The sequence below is a fragment of the Benincasa hispida genome, chromosome 12, assembly GCF_009727055.1.
Source record: "Benincasa hispida cultivar B227 chromosome 12, ASM972705v1, whole genome shotgun sequence".
NCBI classification, from domain to species: domain Eukaryota; kingdom Viridiplantae; phylum Streptophyta; class Magnoliopsida; order Cucurbitales; family Cucurbitaceae; genus Benincasa; species Benincasa hispida.
This window is the reverse complement of record NC_052360.1, coordinates 21751171-21778092: the sequence shown is the minus strand read 5'-3', so window position 1 is coordinate 21778092 and position 26922 is coordinate 21751171. Positions and strand designations below refer to the sequence as shown.

General features: G+C 33.0%; 1 pseudogene; it reads left to right on the top strand.

Moving 5' to 3' along the window:
- On the top strand, positions 1-26922 carry LOC120092453 (annotated as a pseudogene).

Genomic DNA, 26922 nt, shown 5'->3' with positions numbered 1-26922 from the left:
CTTCTTCTTTCTCTTCTTCTTCTTTTCTTCTTCTTCTTCTTCTTCTTCTTCTTCTTCTGCACTAAAACCCCCTACTTTTCCATTATTCCCCCAAAATCCCTTCTGGTTTTCAAAAATTACCCAAAAAAATTCAAAAATTCCCAAATATCATTGTTCTCTGAAGTTTCTCTCATCTTTCCTTTCTTTTTTTTTTTTTTTTTTGGAATTAATCCCAGCTTGAATTTCTTTATCTAATATCCCCCTTTTAGGGATAAATTTCAAAGAAGAACATATGGTTCGAGGAAAAGTAGAAATGAAACGAATTGAAAATTCGACAAGTCGTCAAGTGACATTCTCAAAGAGAAGAAATGGGCTCTTGAAAAAAGCTTAAGAACTATCTGTTCTCTTTGTGATGCTGAAGTTTCTGTCATAATTTTCTCCCAAAAAGGAAGGCTCTATGAATTCTCAAGCTCCGAGTAAGTTCAATTTTTCCAACCCCCCCCAAATAAATTTCAATTTTAATTGAATTTTTATTCATGAATTAAAAGGACGATAATAAAAAAAAATTGAAAAAAAAAAGAAAAAAAAAAAAAAAGAACAGGCATTTTTTAGAGTAAATATCTCAACAATATCTATCTTTCACAGTGATTATTTATTCCAAAATTGTACCTCTTAGATTTCATCTGATTTTCCAAGATTTTCCTTTCTGGGAAAACCGTAGTACTTTTTATTTTTTTTTGGGGGATTTTTATTTATTAATTTCCTTAAGACATAAACTATGGGCAGTCTTTTTTTTTTTTTTTTTTTTTTTGAATTATTATGTTGTTTTAAGACTATGATTTTTATGGGTCAATTGTACCTTTTTTCTTGAGGTATAATTCAAAAAGAATTTGCTAATAATGGACCTTTTATTTTACTTTTGTTGCATTGGGAGGAGTTATACTGCAATTTGGATATATATAAAAATAATCTAACCATTAATTTATATTCATCTTGATGCACATTATATATATATATATATAATATATATATATATATATTATATTTATATACCTTCTAAGTTTACCAATTTAATTTATATTATATGAATTATTTTATGTTGTGTGTTTTTTTTGGTTTTATTGTAAGAGAAAGGGAAACATGTTACATAATACATATATATAGTTTACTTAATTATTTCTCTATTTCTTTATTACTGTAGATTATTATATGTTCAAATGCCTTTAATGATTAATTATTAATCACAGGAAATAATCTCTTTCAAAAAAAAAAAAAAGAAGAATATATTTTTCTACTATTTATTATTATTATTTTTCTACCTATTTTCCATCGCTTTCAATTATTTTGTGACCGTACATTCTATAATTTACTCTCTTCCCCCCCTTTTCATGATCATTTTTTTCACCACCTATTTGTTCATTAAAACTACACTTACTTGATATAATTTCTGCCGTTTTATTATTCTAAAGCAACATGCAATTAATAAAATATCCTTGCTTTACATATTTGTAATTATTGCTCTCACTTTGAAACAATTCTTTGGTTATTACTCTAGAAAATACATCATATATACACATTTATGCGTTTACATAGTCTTAAAAAAAGCGACAATATACGCTAATTGAATTCTTTAATTTCGATCATATTAATAATTTCAACTTATTGGATATGTAGAATTATAAATAAGTCGTTGATCTTAATATTTACTTCTTTAAAAGACTTTAGTAAACTTATTTATATCTTTAATAGTGTACCTCTATTTATTTTAATTTTGAGTATCCAGTAATATGAAGAACAGTGGAATGTGTATCTCAATATGTTCCAAACCTTTAATCCATCATATCAATACCTACGTACATACATATAATCTTTTTTTGGGTCACTTTATGACAATTTCACTTTGTTTTGTTTTTTGTTTTTTTTTGAAATATTTGAATGGAAAGAAATAAAGGAGTGTGTCTAGGTATAGAGGGTTCTTGAAATAAGGAGTGTGGTTTCATTTAGTCATGTTTAATCCTTCACTTTAGGCTAGAGTAACTAATTATATTTTTAAGAATATTTTTGTGCTTTTATTATGAATATTTGAGCTTTCTTGAATGCATTTTGTGTAATTTTTGTTTAATCCTTTTTTAGTTTGACTATGGATCTATGTTTCTATCTTCATTTTTATTGATAATCATTCATTTTAAGATATTGAAGCTTTAATTTATTAGATAATATATATAAAATAGGTAAAAAAGTATATGTAGAAAATGATAATTCTCGTCCAGAAGTACATTGAGAGTCATGGATTCTACAAGTGTCTGAAGTGTTACAAGTAAGTGAGGGTAAGAATTAACATGGAAATGATTAATTTGTAAATAATTATTAAATTAACTAATTAAATCTCAATGCATTTGATTATATAGTAAAGGTAAAAAGAATAAAGAAAAATATTAACCATAATTTATGATTTTTTTTTTTTTGTTTTAGTAATCTCGATATTGGAATTAGAAACCCTTTTAATATGAGAATTCCTAATTCTCAATCACTAAAACCTCTAAATTGATTTGATTTCAACACTAAGATTTGGGTTAAACATGGATTGTTGTAAGATCAAGCATCTTGAGACAAAATGAGTTTCTTAGCCCAAAATTCGAACAATTTAATTCTCTTCACATGTAATTCAATACATAAATTGTAAATTCAAGAAGCTCTCCTTACTAATCTTGAAAGAAGCATAAAAGTTAAGACTCAATTCATTGTAAAAACTTATCAAACACAGTCTAATGGCAAGGTTTTATATAACCTCCCAATGAAATCCCAATGTCACATCATTAATTATAACAAAATTACAAAATATCCCTACTTAATATATATATCATAAAGAGGATAAATAATAATAAAAAAAACTAAAATTACATCAAAATTATTAAATAAAATATAAATAATAAATCGATAGCTTGGATGGTGCACATCATCCTTGAACCAAATCAAAACCTTGTAATGTAGTTTTAAAGTCATGAGAAGAAAATGATGTCAATTTTCTTAGACTTCTCTTGGACGGTCTCCCTTATAAAACAACTTTATAGTCATGAGATATCAAATGTTGACACTGTTTGGGATTCCATCTATTTTGGAAAGAATATTACTCCTTCCAATCCTCATTCAATTTATTACCATTAAAGAAACTAGGCATAATCTTTGAGCTTTGTTTCATAGTCAATGTTTTATTTTTTTATTTTTTATTGTAAAAAAAAAGGTCTTGAATGTTTTGTTTTGTAAACAAGAAAGATTTTACCTCACTAATTTTCAAACTCATGTTCTTGGCTTTTATCTCTCTCTCTCTTTTTTTTCCTTGTAGATCGAGTATTCTTCATATGCCTTTTCCCTTCATATATTTCTATTGCTTTTGTCTCGGTCTGATGCCTTTTGCTTTTCGACTCACACACATCAAGATTTACTTCTCTTGGAAATAATGATACAAGAGAAAGATCGAATGTTACTTTGGAATCTAATGGACTAGTAATGTTAGCACAAGTAATCTAGTTTCAAGTTCCCTTCCATCTACTCTCTCTACCCCACTATTATTAACATATGCCTTACTAGGCAAAATGCCATTATCATGCATAAGTGCAACAATAGCAAGTTTCTTTGTATTACTTTTTACCTTGTCAAAATGGTCATATCATGGTAAGTAAACTATTTTTTTTTTCCACTAATGTATTGACATTGGAACTAGACTTAGATTTAGTGTACTTAATGATCTCCTTTAGAGTTGTCTTTCTATCTTGATGGCAACATGCACCATTTCTTCCAAATCTGCACAAGGTTGAATTTCTTCTCGATCAACAAACATATCAACAATTTTCTCATTAAGTCCTTCAACATAGAATCAATCTATGGTAGCTTCTTCATCTTCATATATGGTCATCTGCTCAAATAATTGCAACATCTCTTCATAGTAGCTTTCCACACTTTTGGTCCATTATCTCAAAGTTTCCAATTTGTAAAAAAACTTAGGAACAAAATGTTTCATCACAAGAAGCCTAACCTCTTCCATACAGGCATTGCTTGATTTTTACTCCTCTTTGATAACATATTATTCCACCATGTTAAGACATAGTCCTCAAATGTAGAAGCAATCGATTTTACTTTATCCTTTTCTCTATAGTAGTAGTGATCAAATATGACATCAATTTCCTCCTTCCAAAGAAGATACTCTTTGGATATGAAATAACACCACATCATTAATCGCAACAAAATTACATAAACAATCCTACTTAATATGTGAATAAAATTAGAAAATACTAAAATTACGATGCCTTGTACGGTTCATACCAAATCTAGTATGAAAATTCCATTAGATAAGTTCCCTAATTCTTTATAACAACTTCAAAATGTATTAGAAAACCCAATAGGATTAGACAATTCGAAGATTTTTTTTAATTATATATGATCATTAACCTTTAAATACATATAATTTCAAACATTCATAAATATCTCTGTCTCATTAATTTGTCTCTTGATCTCAAGTTGAATCCCTAACTCTCTCTCACACAAACACATATATAATTGGAAATCAAACAAAACATAGAATGGTTAATTAAACAAGACAAGAATAATTATTTATCAACTACAAAAATGTAAGCTACAACACAGCCCTAAAAAAGAAATCAGCTATATTAAGATATGTATTAATTATTAAGAAAATAAACCAGAACTTAATAGTAAGTTCAAATCCAAGAATGACATATAATAACCAACAAAAAGGTAAGAAAATAACAAAAATGTCCAATTACAAGTTTATTTCTTCAACTCTTTATCTAATCAATTGAATTTTTAAAAAGTATCTAAAAAGTCCATGAATTTTTAGTTTTGGGTTCAGGTCTATGAATTTTAAAATTGTCAAATAAGATCTTAAAGTTTTTTTTTTTCTCTTTTTCTTTCGAATTTCTTAATCATAGTTTTTATCTTCCCCAAATAAACAATTGAATTCTTAGCTAAATTCTAAAAACAAAAACAAGTATTTTAAAAACTATTTTTTTTTAATTTTTAAAACTTAGTTTGGATTTTGAAAATACTCTTAAAATGTAGACAACAAAACAAAGAAATCAAAAGATGCAAGTAATGTTTTATATGCTTAAATTTAAAAAACCAAATATAAAAATACCAAATGGTTATTCAAATGTCATCTTAGAGACTTATCATTGTTGTGGTTTCATATTTCTCTTTGGGCTTCGGTTTTTAAGACCTTTTGTAATTATCTCCTAGGTATTATTTTCCTTAGCCGGAAACCTTTTACCTAGAGGTCTCTTTGGGCTTGGTTCTTTTGTATGTCTTTGTATTTTTTTTTAATTTTTTTTTCTCAATGAAAGCCGTCGTTTCTATAAAAAAAACACAAAATTAAAAATTCAATAACGTAGAAAATACTTTTTAAAATTGAAAGATATAAAAGAACGAGCTTAGGTATCTTATAAACATTATTACGAGACCTCTTAAATTAAATCATTATATCAAATGAGCCACGTTTTGTCAGCACGTAGATGCCAATGTAGCTGCTTATTGACTAGACTAAAACTCATTTTCACCCATTTATATCTAAATAATTATATCAAATGAGCTTTTAAATATGGTTATAGTTACGATTATATTCTTAGATTTTTAATTATAAAAATTGAATCCTTAAATTTATATAAATATTAAAATTGAACACTCAAATTTATGTACTTGTAGACATGATAACAATCTTATAAATTTGATTGTTATCCTATAAGATTTAATCTTATAAGTTTGAGGGTTCAATTTTGATCACTTAAGGGGTCTAATTTATTTAACTATTGTAATTTTGAGGATCTAATTTTAACACTTCTAAAAGTTTGAGGACCCAATTTCTACAATTGAAAATTTGAAGGTGTAATTACATTTACTACCATATTTTAATGGTGGTTTTTACGATAATTCTTAATACGAATCACATAACGACTCAAAGTAATAATAATCTAGAAGATGAGTTTTAGAGTGATTTTGAACATGACAAAAATGATTTTAATAATTACAAAATCACTCCCAAACATAAACAACAAAGCTACAGTCTATAATCTCAAGATGTTGATGCCTGAACCTCTCGCCTCCGCCGATTTTCGACACAAGAGCTCCCATTTGACAAGATGAGATCTGTCACACCCTCTCAATTCCTTTCCATAAAATCTCTCATAAACTTCCCAACATTAATTCATTCAGTTGCTTTTCCTGTTTAGGGAAAAGCAAGTAAATGGACTGGATCATAAATGAGAAAGATTATAAGCTATTCAACTAAGAATAATATGTATTATCAAATTTTAAAACAAATTAATAAATGTTAATTTAGGGTAGTATAGAATTCCAAATGTTACATTATCAGTGACAGATCATAGCTAGTTTCCAATTTCATTCTACAAAGATAAAACTATTATAGTTTTAAATAAATTAGAAAAATTATTTTAAATGATAAAACTGCGAAAAATATATATAAATAATAGCAAAATATCACCGTTTATCTACGATAGACTACTATTTGTATCTATTATGACACAGATAGTAGTCTATCGCGGAATGAAATTTTGCTAGATTTATAAATATTTTATTTTTCTATATTTGAAAACAATCTTTTTGAATTTATAGCTAAGTATTGTTTGAATTTTATTCGGTTTATTTATCACTTGAATTATATCATCTTATTTGGTTCAGCATGCAAAAGACAATCGAACGCTATCGCAAGTATGGGAAAAATGGAGAAACCAACCCTTTTCGATCAGAAGGATACATGCAGGTTTTTTCTTCAACTAAACTCAATTACATACTTATATTCTATTTTAATTTTAATCCTTTTTGTTTATGAACTTTAAATTATTTCTAATTTGTACTTTCAATTATAATCGTGTATTTAGTAAGCCTCTAAGCTTAAAAAAGAGATTTATAGTACTTAAACGTTCAACTTTTGATGTTATTCCATTTTAGTTCCTATTCTTGTATGTTTAAATTTAACCACTGTAATTAGGGCTTCTGTAGTTTTTTTCCCCTTTTTAATTCGTCTGTTGAAGTAAATTCTTAACAAATTTGGTTAAATAATTATCATAGTTTTCATAAATAATTAACTACATAATATAAATATGTTTCCAAAACATAAAAACAAATGTTATAGAGATTGAGATTAACAATAAACTTAAAGTTGCACTACTCTTAAGATTAAGAGTATAGAGACTAAAATAATATTCTAACTACTGTTTAAGAAGCTTAATCTAAAATATAAGTTATGTTTGATAATGAATAAAGTCATTAATTATCATCTCAAATGACGATAGTTTAAAAAAAAAAAAAAGAAAAAAAAAAGGATGGGTTACGTCAACCTTAAAAAACTCAAGAAGGAAGAAAGTCAAATGATGGTGACTTGAAATCATAATGATTTGACTTAAGAAAACTGCGATAAGACTTTTGGATAGAAATTTTTTAGGGTTTGTGTTACGGTTGCCAAGGCATCAAAATCTTTCACTCTCTTTTTTTTTTTCCTTTATTTTTTTAAATAATAATATTATTATTCCATTCTTTATTATTTGTTTCTGATAGTATATAAATTTCTTAATGCTAATATATGACAAGTTTCTTGTGGATTATGTTACAATATGTTTTATAAAAAATGATCAAAGAAAATTTCTGTCTGCTACTTTAGTTTTGATTATATAAATGTGTTGGTATGTTATGTAATTTAAGGCATTGAAGAAAGGAAATGTTAGATCAGGGAGCAAATTTAATATATAAATATTTATGGATGCATTAATAAATTTTCAAATGGAGAAAAAACCCTCGATCATTTTTTAACATAACAGAAAGACTATGTAACAACCAATTTGGAAGAATTAACATAAGATTGATTTCTGATGTAGGATGAGATGTTAGGAAATTAATCAAGTTTAACAAGTTAATACTAGTTCCTATAGCATTTTTTTCGAACGATCATCTTTTTGAATGAATGCATCAATACAAGTTTCGGAGTACGATGAAGGTGATAATGATGTGTCAATCTAAAGATATCTCAATGCATCTCCTGTTCCCTCGTTCCTTTAGTATCTTGTTAAAAAAAGTTAATACTAGTTTAGTTGATAATTTTGAGTTAATTAGTGCTTAATAACTAGTAGTTTATTTCAAGATAAATTAGAATATATATATATATATATATATATATATATAACTTTGTCCTTCGTTTAAAAAGTACTCCTATTTTTCAAAGTTGCATTATTACGTTCCACCTTTCATAAATATTTTTAAACAATCATTGAAGTAGAAACCCCTTAGAATTTTGGATGAAAATTGGAATCTAAATTGAGTGTGTTGGTGATATGTAAAAAGGGTCGTTGGTAGTGTTTGAGTCAAAATTTTCATTTCGAGTCATCAACACATTGTTCAACGTCTCAATTTTCATCTAACATTCTAACTATATTTACAAATATTACCATCTAATAAAAGGTCAATAGTAATTTTTTTTAGGACGGTCAATGATATTATTATAACTTTTGAATGATTAGAAGTATTTTTAAATCGAAGTGTAAAGTTTACAAGTACTTTTTATAAGTAACCTCACTTTTAAATATGATTTGAAATAGAACTTTGTTATATAGAATTTTCTCCCAAGTCTCAAATTTGAATTAGATTTTCCTTATTTGATCATGGATTTGAGCTAACCACGAATCCGTTGCATCGATCTCTAAGCAGCAACTGAAGCAAGAAGCTGACATAACTGCAAAGAAAATCGAAGAACTTGAAAAATCACAACAGTAAGCAATTTATAAAGCTTACCATATTTTTCAATAATGTCACATGTGTTATAGGTTAAATATTGATATTGAGTATTATTTTGAATTTGAATAATGATCTTAGGAAGCTTTTGGGACGAGGGTTGGATTCATGTTCCTTTGAGGAAGTTCGAGAGATTGAAAAACAGTTGGTACATAGCTTAACCCGTATTAGAGAAACTAAGGTACGTTTCACAATTCTCACACTATTATATTTTTGTTAAATTTTATAAACTATGGATTTGCATAGTACTTTTGCATGACATATATATATATATATAAGAATATGAAAATTGTCGCAATAAATTTTTTATGATGAGATTTCTTAATTATTTGCTAAATTTTAACGAACACACGAGGATGAGATCTCTTGATCATCAAGATTTAACAGGTAGATTTCGCTAGACCAATTTTCGATGCATGAACAATTTCCTTCTCATGTATTCATGAGTTTTGTAAGAGAACAAATTTCTTCGACTTAGGGTAAAATGTTATCATGAGCTCTTATCGACGAAATACAAAACTAAGGACAAAAATTAATATTATACTCATGCAGTAAAAGAGCTACAGCTACTGAAACTACTCAGTGACAGTATGCATGTAAGGTAACCAATAGAATATGTTGTGAGTTTGTTTTGATTGCATGAAATGTAAAGAAAACAGTTAGGAATAATGGCTAAATGCAGCAGTTGTGTAAACGATGGTCGTCGATGTGAAATAAAACTCCGAAAGAACACGCGCAAACTTGACTCATCGATTCCCTATGCATTCGTTCACCTTCTAAATTTGTTAACCAAAATCCCTCCTAAGGGGGAAATTTCTTTGAGGGGATATGTTGAGGATCCCACAATGGAAAGATGGAGAGATCTCATAATTTTTATAAAATTCACGTGCTACTCCTTCTCATAGTAAATTAGTTTTGAGATGGAACCCATGTTAGGTAATATAGTATCGTAGTTCATGAAACCCAAACAAATAGTTGATCCTATATAAAAAAAAATGAAATTTGATCCAAGAATGATAAACCCACAAAAACACCATCTTGAGAGGGCATGTTGAGAATCTCACATTGAAAACAGTCTCTCGCAATCTTTTGAGCCCATAAATCTCAAATACCAATTGGTTTTGAGATGCTAAATTAGATAAGTTCATAGTGATTGAGGCAATTTAGTATATACAACCTCAAAAAGAACACTTTTCTTTGTAGATTTATTCTTTCACTTTGTTGAATGAAAATTCATCTTGAACAATAATAAGATCTCATTGCTTTGGATGGTCACCACCTAAACATCGAATGAGGTTGCCTAGCAAAAATGGCTAGTTAGCAAGATAATTAAAAAATTTAATATACTGTCGAAGATCCAACATTGGAATACACAATCACAGTCAAGAGACGGGAAATGTGTTTGTAGACTAATTAAAACTAGAATCCATGATGTCATCCAAAGAAAACTAGTATGAACGTACTTGAAAAACCGAAAAAAAACCCTAATTCATCGAGGGTTCGAAGGTGATAGGCAATTTGTGATCCCAAATGGCATGACTAAGAATTCATAGTGCACTTCGTGATCCTGGAATCTAGTGTTCTAAGATGTCATCTTCATGAACACATATTTGTTGTGGTGGCTTGACTTAATTACAATTTAGATTAAATGCAAGAGCCATATATGTAGTTCTTCATATTTGAACCAAACAAAGCAAAGTCTTTTACTATTAAAACACATTTTATTAGCAGAGTAGAAGTAATTTTGATAAATACATTTTGTGTGAAAATTGCATTAATCGTGAAAAATATTAACCTTTAGAGACGTTTTCGTGGTAAAAATTAATATTTTGAAAATTGTCCTTTTAATTTTTTTTTACAGGCTCAGCTATTCAAGGAGCAGAAAGAGAAGCTGATTGAAAAGGTAATTTTCATATTGTGATAGCTTTTCAGTTCATTCATATCAGATAACTAAATTTTCTTTTTGAATTTTTAGATTACTTGTACAATAGAAAAAATTTGTTCTTTGAAGTTTCATTTAGCTTATGGAGTTGATTTTAAAGTTAAAATCTTTATTTTATTTACAAGATCCAACCTAAATTATAGATTTTCTATGAACTAACTGATAGATCACAAAAATATTAACCTAACAAGAGTAATTGAACAAAGTATTGCCTCGCATTCTACAACACTTCCAAATATGAAAACTCAACAAAAATAAAATATGCTAGGTTGCGAAACTTATGTGAATCTAATATGCGAATACATAAGTCAAACACGATGTTACAAACAATATAGAACATAATAAACCAAATTGCGAGAATAACAGAAAAATAAACACACAAAGATTGGTTACACAATTTGATGCAATCACATCTACATCTGGGGGTAGTGTGCCCGATGAAAAAAACTTCATTGAAAAGATTTTAACAATTACGATGAAACACTTATCTATTAGACAACTTATACAGAGCCTCTTAAATAGCTTACTCTAATGAAGAGTTTATGCTTCTTCTAAACTTGAGAATCCCTCTCTTGTTGCTTTATTACTCTTTTCATCTTCTTGTTTGAAACATACTTCAATACAAGATAGTTTAGGCTTTACGCTTCCCCTAAGAATGAGAATCTCTCTCAAAGCTAGTACTTAGACTTCTCTAGGTACAAAACTAATACAAAAACTTATTCTTCACTGAAGTAGAGATGTGAATGTACGTTGCAATATTAGACACTAGCCACACCCTCATAGAGAGGAAGACACTTTTCTTGTTGCCATAACACCTCACTCGTAAATGTCCGTGAAATTTCTTCAAAAAGGACCAACCCTTACAACCACCATGAGACTAAATATATATAATCTTCGTAAGGAAACAATTCTGTAAGGGCAAAGAATCTTTCCTTGGACGGAACAGAAAGTGGTTTCCGAAAATCTACAACAGATAAGGAAAAAATATTCTCCAGAGAATCAAATAACCAAGATGTCCTTGACAAACATAAAGACATGTTGTGAGATAATTTGCTTAGATAAAAAAAACAACCGAGCCAACACAACTGCAATAACATATTAGTTTGATAACCATTTGATTTTAAAAAATTAAGCTTATAAATATAATTCTACCCTTAAGTTTCTTTGTTTTGTCATCCATTTCTATCTATATTTTCAAAAAAACCAAACCGAAGTTTTGTTAAAGGATTTTCCTTTTTTTTTTTTTTTAGAAATTGGTTTTGTTTTTAGAATTTGACTAAAAAATCAAGTGTAGAAAAGTAAAAACTAGATCTGAAATATTGGGAAGAAACAAGATATAAATTTCAATAACGAAAAAACAAAATTTGAAATCGTTATCAAAATGGAAGAAGTCCTCCTACTGGAATCAAAAACCAAACAAACCAAGAATCTAACTTTGATGAGAACTCCAACTTACACTAATATAAGAATTTTAAGAGAGAGAACAAATAAAAAAGAACCCTAAGGCAAAGCTGCATAAAGAATTAGAATCCATGAAAGAACAATGGCACTCTTGGATACATTTTCTAAACTTGTTTTTGTTTTTCAAATTTGGTTAAGAATTCAAATATTTTTTTAATAGAAATAAAAACATGTTAAAAAAAAAAAAGTGAGAAAACAAACATAATTTTCAAAAACTAAAAACTTAAAATCCTATCTAATTAATAACATTTCAGAACTACCAAACCTAAACATCCAACATAACCCAACATCCAACATATAAACCAACACTTATCTTGTCCATGACCAAAGAAACTAGAAACATCCAAATAAATAGCCTACCCTTGTCCAACAACAAAAAAAAACATGGTCTTTTGTTTAGATAAGGAAAGCTGCATTTGGCCACAAGTCCATACAAACATAACACCATCTAATTATCATTAATCTCTTTAAACAGTAAAGCCTCAGTTTTGCTTAACTTTTGGTTAAATTTGATTTTTTTATTATTGAGTTCAACTATTGGGAGTAGGATATCCAACAACCGACTTTATAAATGATGATTGATGTTATTAAAGTGTTGATATAATTAAATTTACTATAGTTGATTAGTTTAATGACTCAAACGGTGATTGAATATAGTATTAGAGTAGGAGGTCCTGTATCAAAACCTATTAGCTTGAGCTTTTAGTTCAGTTAGTGAGTTAACGGATGCCTTATCTATTAAGTTAGGCCTAGATTAACCAATTTCTTTTAGTTAGGGTTCCTTATAGAGACCCCCTAGCATCTTTGTTCAATCTTGGAGTATGAATCACTGAAGAACCTATCCTCTTTTAGTTGGAGTATGATTGATGTTATGTATAGCCTACTCCTTAACGTCTAACTTAGGCTCCTCCTAAACTTGAGATCTCCTCTCTTATAACTATAATATTCTCTGCAAGTTTTGTTTGAAACATTCAAACAAACTTACTTAGACTCCCTCTAAGTATAAGATCCACTCAATACAACCATATAGACTCCTTTGGGTATAAGTTAGCTTCAAACTTCTTCACTGAAGTATAAACTTAATCGATCTCTTCAACCAATTGTGAAAGACACTAGATAACAGCCTCGAAGAGAGGTATACACAACTTTCTTTTCAAATAACACTCTCACAATAAGTAACCACTTATACAACAATAAGAGGCTTACCCTAAACGAGCGCAAACACCCAAATACATATGAGCTACTACGAGGATAACTTCCGAAAGGAAGAGAATATTCATGAAGAAAGATATGGAAAGTTGTGCCTACAATTTATTTTTTCAGATAGAAACTGCTCAAATTGAAACAATGCTCTTACAAATCATAGAACAAATAACATGATATTTTTCCGGTAAAAAAATCAACCAACTCAACTCCAACAATACTTAATTTACACCAACTAAGAGAAATAAAGGTGTAAAGGTAAGAAAGGCTTTATACTCTCGTTTCTTATATGTGAAAATATGAGAGTTTTGCTCAAGCCATATAGACCAAAGAAAAGCCATTGTAAATGGAGAATTTTAAAATCCCAATGAAAACCATGTTCAAAGGTTTTCTTCTTCTTTTATTTTTGAAGAGTTTTTACTATAAGATGCTACAGTACCAACCTTTTAAGTTCAGAGTCGTGCAGTGTATCATCTTTTTCTCATTCCATTATGATGAAAAAAATAGAGTAGAGAAAGAAAAATAGCACACACAAGGTTTACGTGGAAAGCCCTAATCAGAGAGAAAAAACCACGGGAAGAATGATTTTTATTATATGATTGATACAAAGAATACACAGTGACTGCCAACTTAAATAGAAAAAAGGGAAACCCTAAGGTACAAGTATAAAGACAAAAAAGCCCCTAGAGTAAAAAACCCTAATTTTAACACTCCCCCTCAAGTTGGGGCGTAGATGTCAATAAGACCCAACTTGCTCTCACACGAGTCAAACAACTGTCTGGGCAGTCCCTTTGTTAGGACATCTGCAATCTGTTGGTTTGGAAGGAATATAAGAAACACAAATGTTGCCACTATCAAGTCTCTTCTTGATAAAATATCGATCAATCTCCACATGCTTTGTTCTATCATGTTGAACTGGGTTATTTGCTATGCTTATTGCGGCTTTGTTATCACAATAGAGTTTCATTGGATCGGTATGATCTTGATCAAGGTCTCTTAAAACTTTTTCAAGCCAAATTTCTTCACAGATTCCTAGACTCATGGCCCTGTACTCAACTTCGGTACTACTTCTGGTAACAACACCTTGTTTTTTACTCCTCCATGTGACAAGGTTACCCACACAAAGGTACAATACCCTGATGTTGACTTTCTGTCTACCACAGAAACTGACCAATCTGCATCTGTGTATGCCTCGATGCATCATCTTTTAGTTTTCCTGAACATCAAGCCTCTCCCTAAAGACGTTTTCAGATATCTCAAAATGCGCTCCAATGCCCTCATATGTTCTTCGTACGGAGACTGCATAAACTGACTTACCATACTCACTGCATATGAAATGTCGGGCCTAGTATGAGAGAGATATATTAATTTTCCTACAAGCCGTTGATATCTCTCTTTGTTAACTGGAGCACTTTCACTCATATCACTTAACTTTACATTTGCTTCTATAGGAGTATCAACTGGTTTATAGCCTGTCATACCTGTTTCCTTAAGCAAGTCTAGAGTATATTTCCGTTGGGAAATTGAAATCTCTTCTCTCGATCTAGCTACCTCTATTCCAAGGAAGTACCTTAGTTTTCCAAGGTTCTTGATTTCGAATGCCTCAGCTATCTTTGCCTTTAATCGGTCAATTTCTGAGGTATCATCACCTGAAATGACAATATCATCAACATAAACAATCAAAACTACAATCTTCCCAGGTACTGACCTCTTAGTAAAGAGAGTATGATTTGAATGTCCCTGTCTATACCCTTGTGACTTTACGAACGTAGTAAACCTATCAAACCAGGCCCTTGGGGACTGTTTTAACCCATCAAGGACTTCCTTAGTCTGCAAACTCGGTGGTTAAACTATTTCTCGAATTCTGAGGGAGGACTCATGTAGACTTCTTCCTCTAGCTCTCTGTTGAGAAAGGCATTCTTCACATCAAGCTGGTGAAGGGGCCAATTTTTATTGACTACAACTGAAAGCAGAACCCGTACTGTATTCAGCTTTGCTACTGGTGAAAAAGTCTCGGAATGATCAACCCCGAATGTCTGAGTAAAACCCCTGGCAACCAATCTGGTCTTGTATCTATCAACTGTTCCATCGGGTCTATACTTTACTGTGAACACCCATTTACATTTTACTGCTTTATGACCATTTGGAAGANATCGGGTCTATACTTTACTGTGAACACCCATTTACATTTTACTGCTTTATGACCATTTGGAAGAGTGACTTAATCCCACGTATGATTTTTCTCGAGAGCCCTAATTTCTTCCATGACTGCGGCTTTCCATTCAGGAATTTCCAAAGCTCTGTGTATATTGTTTGGTATCACCACTATATCTAGGTTCGTAGTGAGGGCCTTGAACAGGAGATAGATTGCTATAGGACAAGTAACTCTGCAGTGGATATATTGTACACGATCTGTTACCTTTCCTTGGGGCAATCGGGAGGTCAAAGGATGCACCTCAGTCTTTACTTTCTTCGGACTTCATATTGCACTCACCCTCCTACTCATACGTCTCATGTTCTGTCATTTTTTCACTTTCAACGGTGTTTTCAGTTGGAATAGGTGACATTTCTTTTCCAGGTTCAACAATATTCTCTCCTGGAACAAGTGTCTCACAATCATCATTTTCTGCCTCGATTACATCTTTGCTTTCATCGTCTTCCCTGTTTTTGCTCTCACCATTTTCAACACAAGCATCAATTTTATCACATTTATTACCATCATCAGGGATAGAACTATTAATACCTGGAACTGATCTCCATTCTGACTCATGGATTGGAGTCGGAGAAATAACAGGCAGCGCCATTTCCTTCTTGAGATTCCTCCTATAGTATGTGATCCATGAGACTTGTTTGGTTTGTAGAATGGATTCATTGTTACTGATGTCAAGGATGGGCTCAAGCAAGACAGATAGACTCGGACCCCAATTGGTTTCTTCACTAGTATTCTCCCCCTGAAGAGAACCATTGGGAAAGAATGGATGATCTTCGAAGAATGTCACATCCATGGAGATAAAGTATTTTTTGGAAGAGGGATGATAACACTTGTACCCACGTTGATGAAGTGGATACCTCACAAAGACACATTTCTGAGCTCGAGGGGTAAACTTGGTTCGGTTAGGGCCATAATAATGGACAAACATAACACAACCAAAGACTCGGAGGGGTACATCAGAAAGAAGCGGGTATTTGGATAGGACTCTTTGAAGGAATCTAAGGGGGTTTGGAACTTTAAAGCCCGGGACGACATCCAGTTTATCAGATGGGTTGCTGTCAAGACGACATCACCCCATAAATAGGAAGGAAGGGAAGTTGACAACATAAGAGACCGAGCAACTTCGACTAGGGGACGGTTTTCTATTCGGTCACTCCATTTTGTTGAGGGGTGTACTGCACAGGAACTCTGATGGATTGTTCCTTTCGAGATGGGTTGCTGTCAAGACGACATCACCCCATAAATAGGAAGGAAGGGAAGTTGACAACATAAGAGACCGAGCAACTTCGACTAGGGGCGGTTTTTCTATTCGGTCACTCCATTTTGTTGAGGGGTGTACGCACAAGAACTTTGATGGACTATTCCTTTTGAGATTAGGAACTCTTTTAAGGAATAATAAGGTATTCCCGACCATTATCACTCTGGAGAAAGTGATTTTGGCATTGAACTGGGTTTCTATAGAATTGTAGAATTGTTGAAAGACCGATGTAACTTCGGATTTGTCTGTCAGAAGGAAAACCCAGGTTAGCCTAGTATGATCGTCAATGAAGGTTACAAACCATCGCTTTCCAGTAATGGTAGTAATAGGTGACGGACTCCAAACATCACTATGGAATAGGGTATGGTTTAGAAGGCTTATAAGGTTGAGACTTGAAAGAAACACGGGGCTGTTTGGCTTGGACACACACATCACATTTTAACTTAGAAATATTAACATTATGAAAAAGACGAGGAAACAAATAATTCATATACTAAAAATTCGGGTGCCCAAGGCGATAGTGCCACAAAATATAGTCAGTTTCAGAAACAGAAAAATGAGATGAAAGTAAACTAGTCCTATCACATATCCTAAATGTGGCTTATTCAGTGAGGAAATAGAGCCTCCCATCATGCTGGACAGTGCCAATCGTCATTCCCGAGTTCAGATCCTGAAAAGCAATAGCATCAGGTGAGAAGATAACACGACATTTCAAATCCCTTATAATTTTACTAATAGATAAAAAGTTGTAAGAAACTTTTGGTACATGCAACACATCTTGGAGAACTAAGCCCTCAAAAGGTAACACCCATCCTTTTCCAGCAACCGGGGCAAAAGATTCATCAGCAGTTCTGATCCTCTCATTCCCAGCACTTGGTTGATAAGAGAAAAACTGGTTGAAGGAACTAGTCAAGTGGTTTGTGGCCCCTGAATCTAAAATCCATGGTTTATTACCAGTTATACTAACAAGCCAAAGGAGTACCTGATTGGGCGATTGCACTGACTCCTACTGTACCAGTAGTGCTCTGACTATTTTCCTGATTTTGAGGCTGTGTGTCTCCAGTTACTGATTCACCTACCAGTGCCCGACCTGACTATCATTTCTTACCATTCGGTGGACGGCCATGCAATTTCCAGCATTGATCTTTCGTGTGCCAAAATTTCTTGCAATGTTCACATACTGGTGGTGACTTACTGTTCTATTTATCAGGGCCTGAAGTTTTGGAAGCAACAGAATCTGTTGGAGTCATAATAGTATTATTCATTGTCCTAGACCTGTCTTCCTCAAGTCGTACTTCAGAACAGACCTCCATTAGGGACGGTATCAGACGGGTTCCTAATATACGACTGCATACTACATCAAACTTAGAATTCAGTTCGGCAAGAAAGTCGTATACACGATCGATTTCCTCAGATTGATAGTGCAAAACTCCTCCACAAGGAAAATTCCAAATCATCTCACGGCACAAGTCCATCTCTTGCCAAAGAAGTGACAATTTATTGAAGTAAGCTGTAACATCCATTGCCCCTTGCTTACACTCGTGGACCTGCTTACGTAAGGTATATAATCGCGAAGCGTTCTGTCTCCTCGAGTAAAGTTTTTGGATTACCTCCCAAATATCTCGAGCTATGGCTGCATATAATAGGGGTTTTCCAATTTGGGGTTCCATACTTCCTACCAGAATAGATCTCAACAAAGAATCCTCCCTTTTCCAAATTCTTTATTGGGGATTTCCTGGCCTTGGTTTCGGTATCTCTCCCGTCAGATACCCAAATTTGTGACGACCCTCAAGGGCCATTTTAATAGATTGGGACCAAGAAAAATAATTTTCACCATTCAACTTTTCTCTTATAATAAAGCTAGAAGAATTGCCTATAGCTCTAGAAAATAAATTTGAAGAGTACGTAGGGAAAGAAGTTACCGAATTTCTAGGGTAAATCGGTTGATTCTGATTTAGATTTGACTGGACATTGGATGTCGATCCTATGCTTCTCCAATGGTAGCCATCTGTTGTTGGAACATCTCATTATGCTTCTTAATCTGTAGTTGCAACTGAGTAAACTGGTCTTGGATTATATTCCCATGATCCCAACGATGGGACGATGAATCTCCTCTTCCAAATCCACCAATGATTGATGATAACTGTCCCAAATTACTATTCGCATCCGGCTGAGCCATGGGATCCCGATTGATTAAATGACAGCCACTTATTGGATTTATTCCCGGTTAACCCAGCTGGAAGTCTCTGTCTACACCTGCTCAAGGGATCGGCTGAAACCTACCTATTGAACTTGATGGGTCGACCCGCACGGAAGGAAAAATGCCTGGCTTGGCGGAAAACACGACGTTACCTAGCTGGAAGTTTGGCGGAAGGTCGCAGGTCGACTAGAAAGGCAGGTTCGGCTTCAACCCTTGTGGTTCGACGGTGATCGGCTGTGTCACTTGGAAGGCATCGATGGGCAGAGGCGACTTCAACCTATGCGGCACGGAAGCCATCAAATGGGTCTGCTGTGGGTAAGCTTCAATCGGTTGCGTCTATATGGGATCGAACGAAATCGGGCAGAAAGTTGCTGGCTGGTCGGATCCGATCGTCGGCTGGTCAGATCTAATCGGGTGACTGGGTCTGGTCAGCTGGTCATCACGTTGAAAGTGGGGAAAGAGAGATTGGAAATATCGGTTAATGGCGTTTTGGATAACAATGGCTATATCTGTGCCATTAGTTTGGGATTCTCCTGTTGGGTTTTCCTCGGTTGTGGCCAGGGTTTTGTCTCCATGTTCTGATACCATGATGAAAAAAACAGAGTAGAGAAAGAAAAATAGCACACACAAGGTTTATGTGGAAAACCCTAATCAGGGAGAAAAAACCACGGGAAGAAGAATTTTTATTATATAACTGATACAAAGAATACACAGTGACTGTCAGCTTAAATAGAAAAAAGGAAAACCCTAGGGTACAAGTATAAAGACAAAAAAGCCCCTAGAGTAAAAAACCCTAATTTCAACATATTATTGATTGTGTACTTGTGAAATCTTGTGACATATGTGGGAAGGTTCAGAACTAATAACTATTGATTTTTGGTTTTTCATTTTTGATAACTAAGTTTATAAATATTACTTTCACCCATAAATTTGTTTGTTTTGTTATCTACTTTCTCCCAATATTTTCAAAAACTAAGCAAAGTTTTGAATACTAAAAAAATAGGTCACATTTGATGACAACTTTCTTATTAGTTTTTTGTTTTTGAAATTTAAACTTGTTTCTATTGTTCTAACTAATGAGAGGGAAATGAGAAAAATGGGAAGTGAGTAAATTTCATTCTAGAAAACTCCATATAAATACATATCTTAAGTCTAAAAATAGATTCCACAATGTTAGTAACTAATCCTACTAACCCCACAAGAATAGGAACTTAGACTTGACTACGACTAAAAATAACTTCAACTATTTCCTAGAAACTAGGAATTGACTAGACCAACTCAAAAACTAATTTGCAATTTTGAGTTACTAACATTCTCCTTCTAACTCAAATACTTCAAACACCTAACTTGCTCCTAAGAGCTTGAAAACGACTCACACAAAAGGACTTAGTGAAGATATCAGCTATTTGCTCTTCTGAGCTGCAATGTACCAGCTACACTTCTCTTTCCTTCTGCACCTCTCTCAGAATATAATACTTGATCTTAAAATGTTTGGTCCTTCCATGAAAAACTTGATTCAATGAAATGGCTAGAGTGGCTTGATTATCCACAAACACCTTCACACACTTTTCCTGCTTCAGATGCAAGTCATGCATCAATTTCTTCAACCAAACAGCTTGGTTGACTGCTGCCGTCGCTGCAATGAACTCAGCTTCTGCAGTTGACTGAGCCACTATATCTTGCTTTTTTGAACAGTATGAGAAACACCTTGAGCCAAAAGTGAAACAATAGCCAGAGGTGCTTCTCATATCATCTAATGACCCAGCTCAATTACTATCTGAATAGCCTTGCAACTCAAAATTTTTAACTTTTCTAAATTTGATCCCAAATGATAGTGTGCCTTTCAGATATCTCATAACCCTTTTTCCAACAACCATATGATTCTTGCTTGGACAGTGAAGAAACCTAGATAAGACACTTACAGTGTACATAATGTCAGGCCTAGTGGATGTGAGATACAGAGGCATCCAACTTGACTTCTGTACATATTCTCATTAGCAGGTTTCTCTCCATCATCCTTTTGCAACTTCTCCTTCTGAATCATTGGGGTGTTCAGACTCTTACACTCCTCCATATTGAACCTCTTCAATATCTCTCTTACATACTTCTTCTAACAGAGGAGCATTTCATTTTGTCTTTGCTGAATCTCCATACCTGGGAAGTAATGCATCGGACCTAGATTAGTCATCTTAAACACCTTCCATCATTTCTTGCTTGAATATCTCTATCTGAACATCATAACTTCCTGTCACTAGCAAGTCATCTACATAGAGAGATACAATCACAATAGCAGTACTTGATTTCTTCACATAGAGTGTGGATTCACTTAGACTCTTCACAAAACCCAGGTTCAGCAAGTGATCATCCATCTTACTGTACCATACCCTAGAAGCTTGCTTCAACTCATAAAGAGTCTTCTTCAACAAATAAACCTTCTGTTCTTGTCTTGGTATGATGAATCCGTCTGGTTGCTTAATATATATCTCTTCTTCTAACACTCCATTTAGGAATGTTGACTTCACATCTAGTTGATACACCTTTCATCCATGCTGGGCTGACACAGCCAGTAGCAACCTGATTGTGTCCATTCTTGCAACTGGTGCAAAAGTCTCAGAAAAATCAATTCCCCAGACTTGTGCATACCCTTTTACCACTAACCTGGCCTTGAACTTGTTCACAGAGCCATCTGGGTTCAATTTGGTTTTGAAAACCCATTTGACTCCAATCACTTTCCTGTCTGCAGGCTTCTCTACCAGCTCCCATGTATTTTTTTTCTCTATCATACTCAACTCTTCCTTCATTGTCTCCATCCACTTCATATCTCTTTTAGCTTCTTCATATTCTGCAAGCTCTAATGGAGCTACACTACTTCTTTCATACACCTTCCTCAATAGTCTAGTCCTTCTAACTGGTGCATCATCAACTAATTCATTAGGATCCAGAGAGACTTCTTGTTGCTTCACCTCTTCTTCTTCTATCCAGTCCCACTCTTCATCCTCCAAAAATTGAACATCTTTGCTAATCACCATCTTCTCTGTGTGAGGTTGATATATCTTGTAGGCTTTGAACACCATGCTATAGCCTACAAAGATTCTTGGTTCGGCCTTCTCACTCAACTTGTCTCTCTTCACCTGTGGAACATAACAAAAACACAAGCAGCCAAACACCTTCAAATTTGTTAGTTTTGGTTTAGTATCAAACCAAGCTTCATAAGGTGTCTTCTTTTCCAATACCCTCGGGTAGTCTATTCAATAGAAAGACTGTTGTGTTTGCTGCTTTAGCCCAAAATTCCTTTGGCAAGCTTTTCTCATGCAATAAGCATCTTGTCATTTCCATAATACTCTTATTCTTCTTCTCACTGACTCCATTTTCCTGTGGAGAATATGGAGCAGTGAGCTGATGCTCTATCCCATCTTCTTCACAGAAGGAATTGAATCTTTGCGATGTATATTCAGTCCCATTATCAGTTCTCACCACATGAATCTTACAGGCACTTTGATTCTCAACGCATCTCTTAAACTTCAGAAACACTTCAGCTACTTCAGACTTATGCTTCATGAAATATATCCAACACATTCTGGTATAATCATCAATAAAGATAATGAAATATCTGCTACCATTTAGTGAGAGAGTTGGTTGAGGTCCACACAAGTCAGTATGGATGAGCTGCAACTTCTCAGTTGCTTTCCATTGTGACTTCTTGAAAGGCAACCTTGTTTGCTTCCCAGTTAAACAAGCTCTGCAGTTTGTTTTCAGCTCCTCTAGAACTGGTACTCCTACTGTCATCTCATTCTTCTGCAGATAGCAATCGTTACTGATGAAAATGCCCCAACCTCTTGTGCCATAACTCAGTGTCATTCACTTGACACTTGAAAGCTATCTGCTCCTTCTCGAGTGGATCCAACGAGAAGCTCTTATGCTGCATCTTTATTTTGAACAACTCATTTCCATTGGAATCAGAAATGAGGCACTTTCCTTCTTCAAACAATAGTTTGAATCCATTCTCTACTAATTGACCAACGCTTAATAAGTTTTTATCAATTTCATGGATAAACAACACTTCAGTAATCAACTTGGTTCCAACACAACTCTCTATTGACATTGTGCCCTTCCCCTTTACTTCTAGATACTCAACGTTTCTTATCTTCACCCTTGACTTGAATGACTTGTCAAGGTCCTTGAACAACTCTTTGTCACTTGTCATGTGATTGGTACACCCATATCAACCAACCAACCATCACATTGAGTGACTGATGCGAAACAAGTAGCCACAAAGAGTTGATCTTCTTCTTACTGTACTACAACATGTGCTCCTCTGTTGTTGAGTTTTTGCTTTCTTACAAAATCGTTCCATGTGCCCCAACAAATGACATCTTCTACACTTCACATCTAGCCTTCTCTAGCATCCGAAATGTGGATGATTCTGCTTCCCGCAGTGCTTGCATGTGCTACCAGCATCCTTTACAGTAGACTCTGAGTTATTGTTGCCACTTCCCTTCTTCCCTTTCCCCTTCTTCTCTCTTCCACCTTCTCCCTGCTGCACTCTAGCTTTCAATGCCCCCTCAATGCTTCCTTCTTGTCTCATCAACCTTCTCTACTCTTGTGCTTGCAAAGCACTAACTACTTTTATCACCTTGAGTTTAGAGAGGTCTTAAGTATTTTCTAAAGAAGCAATGGTTACTTCATACCTCTCAGGTACTGAAACTAGATTCTTCTGAACCAATCTGTTGTCAGATAAATTGGTTCCTAATGCTTTTGCCTTGTTAGCAATCCCAATCAACTTATCTGAGTATTCTTTAATGGACTCAGAATCCTTCATTTACATTCTCGAATTCTCGCATCAAGTTGAACACTTTCATGTCTTTAATCCTCTCATCATCTTCATTCTCACTTTTGAGGAACTCCCAGATCTCCTTTGCCGACTTCAAGGCCATAATTCTGTTGAATATGGCGGGAGACACAGCTGCATATAGGCACGCTCGAGTTTTTGCCTTCCTGGTGACCCTCTCCTTGTGAGTCTCGGTCTGATGTATTGTTGGGTTATTGGGAAGTAGATCAATCTCATACTCTTGCTCAATTGCTTCCCAATAATCACAACCCTCTATGTAGGCTTGCATTCTGATACCCAAACACAGATGGAGCCAATGAAGAAAGACTGTTTGATCCTAATTCCATCTCTAACAACTCTCACAAGTGTATCACTCGGTTTCTCTTAGAAATATTTCACTGATTCTCACTCGCAGATCCCTTAAGAATTGAGGGCTCTGATACCACTGTTGTTCTAACTAATGAGAGGGAAATGAGAAAAATGGGAAGTGTGTGAATTTCATTCTAGAAAACTCCATATAAATACATATCTTAAGTCTAAAAATAGACTCCACAATGTTAGCAACTAATCCCGCGAACTCCACAAGAATAGGAACTTAGCCTTGACTACAACTAAAAATAACTTCAACTATTTCCTAGAAACTAGGAATTGACTAGACCAACTCAAAAACTAATTTGCAGTTTTGAGTTACTAACAGTTTCTTACCATATTCATAATTATAGTTTTCAACTTTCTCAAAGAAACACTTTTATTTTATTGGAAATGTGATCAAAGTTGCAGATTGGATAGATAAGAAGAATATTATGGGTATATAAGTAAGGATAATTATCTTAATTGGTACAGTACCTTTCGGGTAAAACCAAAAGAAAAACCATGAGAACTTATGCCAAAGTGAATAGAATCGTAGCATTTGTGGAGATATTTGGAGAATTCTAGGTCAAATTCTAAAAAAACACAAACTACTTTTTTTTTTTTTTTAAATTTTCAAAATTTGGCTTGGTGTTTGAAAATATTTGTAGAAATTTGATAACCAAATATATAAAAACTTATAGGTTGAAGAAGTGTTTATAGTTTTAATTTTTTAAAAATTGAAAATCCACAAAGTAGATAGTAATCAAATAAGGCCGTAGTTTTCAAAAACTCATTTTTACTTTTGTGATTTGATTCAAGACTCAAACCTTTCTAAAAGAAAGGTAAAAAATCATAATGAGAAAATGAGGAAAATGTAGAAAAGAAACAAGTATAAATTTCAAAAACATAAAACGAAAAATGAAATCATTACCAAACCTGCTTATTAATTTACATTTTTGTCCAGTTATAATTTAAATTCAATTCATATACTTTCTCAATCTCATGGTCAATATGCCTGTAAAAAACATGTTAAATTTCTGATAAATATTTTCCCAGAAACATATATGGAGAACTGTCATTATTTGATATTTAGATTTCATCTTCAATCTTACAAAAAGAGAATGCTCACATGAAAATTGCCTTACATAAGCCTGTATATATCCATTTATAACTCTACTTCTTACTTTACATATCAATTTATGTTTTGCATATGTATTATTTTCATTATCTGTTTATTTTATTGAATCAGGGGAAACTCCTTTTAGAAGAAAATCTAAAGTTATCTGCAAAGGTAAGGCCTCATTTTTCAATTATTCTTAAAGACTACATCTTACTATAACCTTGCTGAAAATCACAACAAAACTTAAAATAGGCTTGCTTCTGACTGTCTCTAAATGAATGATTCTTCTGTTAGTTTATTGAAAAAAATATTATACCAAGGCCATGTTTGAGTGCTATGTTCATAAGTAGAGTAGCCTTAAGTTTTTTAGTCACTAAGAGTGTGAGACATATAATTCTTTTTAGTTGAGTTTATGTTATACTTGTTGAGCATGTGAGTTCAATCTTTTTCTTTTCAATCAAGGCATCCACTCAATCATGTGTGTTCACTAATTTTGTTTTGAAAATCCAAAATCTACTTGTAAAACTAGCTTTCAAGTTGACAAATTCTTTCTCATGCATGGATCAAACTCCATGAAAGTATTGGAAACATGAGCATAGTAAAAAATTTATATACAAATATAAAGGACATGTTTGGAATAACTTTCTAAGTCTTATACTATTTTAAGTATTTAGGGGGCGTTTAAGTTTAGGAGTAGAGTTGTTTAGTAGTCATGGAACGTTAATAAGGGCATGTTTTGATTAACTAGAGAAAAAAGTCTTTTTTATTTAAACTCTTTTGATAAAAAGTGTCTAAAATAGTTATTTTGAGTGATTACTAAACAATTCAATTTTTTTCCAAAAGGACTTATTTTCAAATTTAAACACTTGAAAAGTTAAACCAAACATAGGCTAAGTCATGGAATTAATATTTGTTAGTCGTGTGGCGTACAATGGGTTAAAGAACTCCTTAGGCTAAACAAACATTCACTTTGAAGTCATTTCATAGAGGCTAGAGTCTTCCAATTATGATACTTTAGAGGATTACTTTTAACATAAAACAAATTGAAGGAAGACAATTGTGCCCCTAATACCTTCCTCATTCCACCCTTGATTGGAAAGTTTTGTGGTTTTAATTAGAATATTGAAAAAATTAATGTTAAATATACATTATTAGTATGCTTTTGTAGTATATAAATATTTGTGTTAATTTTGCTAATACATTTATTTGGGACTTTGATTACACATTAGTGTGGTGCTAAGCCATGGCAAGAAGGTGTTGAAGGAGAGGGAGGCATAATGAGTAATTTATGCAGCCAAAGTAGCCAAGGTTCTGACATGCAGACTGAATTGTTCATTGGATTGCCTTGCTCATAATAATGGGAGCATCTATAGCTATGTTCATGAAAGATTTAACAAAACCAAACACCACAATTTGCAAACATTTTTAAGCCTTGCTTTTAATTTAACCCTTAGTTGTATGTAAAATTATTATTCAACACAATGAAATAAGATATAGAAATATAATGTAGGTGTAATAATATCTCTCATTTGTGTAGCTTAAGGCCATTGAAAACAA